The 3,410-nt window shown below is 61.5% G+C and overlaps 1 non-coding gene across 1 annotated transcript; it reads right to left on the reverse strand.

Annotated features, from left to right (window-relative positions):
- Nucleotides 1-1,200: 1,200 nt before the first annotated feature.
- Nucleotides 1,201-1,319, reverse strand: LOC131862463 (5S ribosomal RNA). Its single transcript, XR_009361477.1, has one exon. It is a non-coding gene; the product is annotated as a 5S ribosomal RNA (ribosomal RNA).
- Between the last annotated feature and the right edge of the window lie 2,091 nt (nucleotides 1,320-3,410).

Consider the following 3,410-nt stretch of genomic DNA (forward strand, 5'->3'; position numbering starts at 1 on the left):
TTTTCTGGAAATTGGTGAAGGCAGCGCATCAAAGGTGCGCACCTCGGTGTGCTCCGAGGTGCGAACCCGAGAGCGCTCCGAGGTGCCCACGAAGTCGAAAGTCGGGTTAATTGCATTGTTTTCCCCGGGTGCGCTCCGAGGTGCGCAACATCGGCGCGCACCAAGGAGGGCTCCGAAGTGTGCTCCAAGGTGCGCACGATGGCGTGCACCTCTGGTGCGCACGATTCGGAGCTCGGTTTGACCGGGGTGCGCACACCTTGGCTGGGTTGCGCACCTTTTGTGCGCTCCAAGGTGCGCACGAAGTCGGAGCTCGGTTTGCCCCGGGTGCGCACCTTCGCCAGGGTGCGCACCTTGATGCGCACGCCTTGGCTGGGCTGCGCACCTTGGTGGGCGCCATGGTGCGCACCTTTCGTGCGCTCCAAGGTGCGCACGAAGTCGGAGCTCGGTTTGCCCCGGGTGCGCACCTTGGTGGGCGCCATGGTGCACTCCGAGGTGCCCAAGATTGGTGCGCACCAAGGAGCGCTCCGAAGTGCGCTCCAAGGTGCGCGCGAAGTCGAAAGTTGGGTTAATTGTCCGGTTTGCCTCGGGTGCGCACCTTGCGTGCACCTTCGCCAGGGTGGGCGCCTTGGTGCGCACACCTTGGCTGGGCTGCGCACACCTTGGCACCCGCGTTTCCTTCATTTTAAATTTTTTTTTTTTACAATCTCTCAAGTGGGAAATTCTATAATCTCAACTTTTTTTGCCTTTTCAGGAAACTTTTGAATGGAGCGCATCATTGGTGCGCTCCGAAGTGTGCTCCAAAGCTCTCTCCAGCTGCGTGCACCTGCCCCGGCCGCGCACCCGGCCCCGCCCAGCTTCGCTCACCTGTCCCGGGCGTCTGGTGCGGAACCTTAGAGTAAGAAACATCACCGTGCACCTTGGCCAACGTGCGCGACTCGACCGAGCGCGCACTGGCCGAGGTGCACACCGATTTCACCTGGGTGCGCGCGCAGCACCTCGGGCGCACCGGGGTGCGCGCACAACGCCCGGGTTGCACCGTGGCCTGTGTGCTCGGGGCGCCTCGGGTGCGCGCTCGGTGTCGCCCCCCGCGCGCGCGGTAGTGCGGGCAGCGCACCCCGGCCCGGCCCGGCCCCGACGAGAACGCAAACGGGCAAAAGGTTTATTCAAATAGCATTGCGATGCCCGGCGAAAAACTAAAAAAGGGTGCAACACCGGGACTTCCCGGGAGGTCACCCATCCCAGTACTACTCCGGCCCAAGCGCGCTTAACTGCGGAGTTCTGATGGGATCCGGTGCACTAACGCTGGTATGATCGCACCCGTTATGAGCTTGTCGCAGTGTGTACTTAGCAAACCGCGACCCACGTGCGAATCCACCCCGGCCACCCACCCCCGTCGAGGTGCACACCCTCCCTCGCGAAGTGCGCCCCGTTCGCCAAGTGTGAGCCCTGCCCGGGTGCGCGCACCTTGCTAGGGCGTCGGGTGTGCACCCGGCCCGGCCTACGTGCGTGCACCTGGAGGGGGCGTCGTGTGCGTGCAGTGTCCCGTCTGCAACGCGGTGCCCACACACCACCTCGGGCGCAACGACCTGCGCTCACATGTGGGCCGAGTGCACCTTGGTGCATGTTCGGGGCGCCTCGGGTGCACGCTCGATCTTGCCCCGGTGCACCAAGGCGCTCGGTTTGCCCCGGGTGCGCACTTGGTGCAAGGTGGGCACCCAAAATAGGGATCAAGCACCAAAACACAAGTTTCGGGATGCAAAATGGGACCCAAGGACCACAAATGCGTTCCAAGACCCATGATGGGTCCACGAGAACAAAAATGTGTTCCGAGACTTAATAAACAAATATTGGGTTTTAGGAGAAGAAACATGCTCTGATGCCCAAAACGAGAATCGACCCCGAAAAGGCCACAGGCCAAAAGTGGGATGCGAGACAAAAAAAAATGGGACCCGAGGACCAAAATTGGGTTCCCAGGTCGAAGACAGGGCAACCGGACAAGAAACGACCTCTAAGGCTCGAAATGAGTCCCGACGACTAAAACTTGACAAGAAGCACCCATCAGGCACCCAACTCGACACCCATGGGATGCCGACCCACCCGGGCTTCCACCTAGCACACCTTGGCACCCACCCACCCTCGCACCCAACCTCGCACCCAACTTAGCACCTTTGAACCCACATTGGCACTCACCCTGACCCTGGCACCTTGGAACCCACATTGGCACTCACCTTGACCCTGGCACCCACCTTTGCACTCACCTTGGGACCCACCCTGGCTCCCACCTCGGCACCCACCCAGACACCCACCTTGGTTCCTTGGCACCCACCTTGGATCCTTGGCACCCACCCCGACACCCACCTTGGCACGCAACTTGGCTACTTGCCACCCACCTTGGCTCCTTGACGCCCACCCCGACAACCACCCCGTGACCTACCCTGGCTAGGGTTGGTGCACACCCACCCTGGTGCCCACCTTGGCACCCACCCTATGACCCACCTTGGCACGCACCTTAGTACCCACCCCGTTACCCACCCTAGGACCCACCCCGTGACCCACCTTGGCCAGGGTGGGTGCCTTGGTGCGCACAACTTGCCTGGGCTGCACACCAGGGCGGGCTCAAGATGGCACCCGCGTTCCGTTTTTTTCACTATCTTTCAAAACGGAAATTTTAAAATCTCATTTTTTTCTTTTTTTTGCCTTTTCTGGAAATTAGTGAAGGCAGCGCATCAAAGGTGCGCAATGCTGGTGCGAACCTGGGAGCGCTCCGATGTGTGCTCCAAGGTGCGGCGTGCACGAAGTCCGAGCCCGGTTTGCCCCGGGTGCGCACCTCGCGTGCACCTTCGCCGGGGTGAGCACCTTGGCTGGGTTGCGCGCCCTGGTGCGTACCAAGGAGCGCTCTGAAGTGTGCTCCAAGGTGCGGCGTGCACGAAGTCGGAGCCCGGTTTGCCCCGGGTGTGCACCTCGGGTGCGCACCTCGCGTGCACCTTCGCTGCGGTGGGCACCTTGGCTGGGTTGCGCGCCTTGGTGGGCACCATGCAGTGCACGAAGTCGGAGCCCGGTTTGCCCCGGGCGCGCACCTCCGCCAGGGTGGGCACCTTGGTGCGCACAACTTGCCTGGGCTGCGCACCAGGAAGGGCTCAAGATGGCACCCGCGTTCCGTTTTTTTCACTATCTTTCAGAACGAAAATTTTAAAATATCGTTTTTTTTTGCCTTTTCTGGAAATTAGTGAAGGCAGCGCATCAAAGGTGCGCAACGCTGGTGCGAACCTGGGAGCGCTCCGATGTGTGCTCCAAGGTGCGGCGTGCACAAAGTCGGAGCCCGGTTTGCCCCGGGTGCGCCCTGGTGGGCACCATGGTGCGCACCAAGGAGCGCTCCGAAGTGTGCTCCAAGGTGCGGCCTGCACGAAGTC

The sequence above is a fragment of the Cryptomeria japonica genome, unplaced genomic scaffold (assembly GCF_030272615.1).
Source record: "Cryptomeria japonica unplaced genomic scaffold, Sugi_1.0 HiC_scaffold_43, whole genome shotgun sequence".
Classification (NCBI taxonomy): domain Eukaryota; kingdom Viridiplantae; phylum Streptophyta; class Pinopsida; order Cupressales; family Cupressaceae; genus Cryptomeria; species Cryptomeria japonica.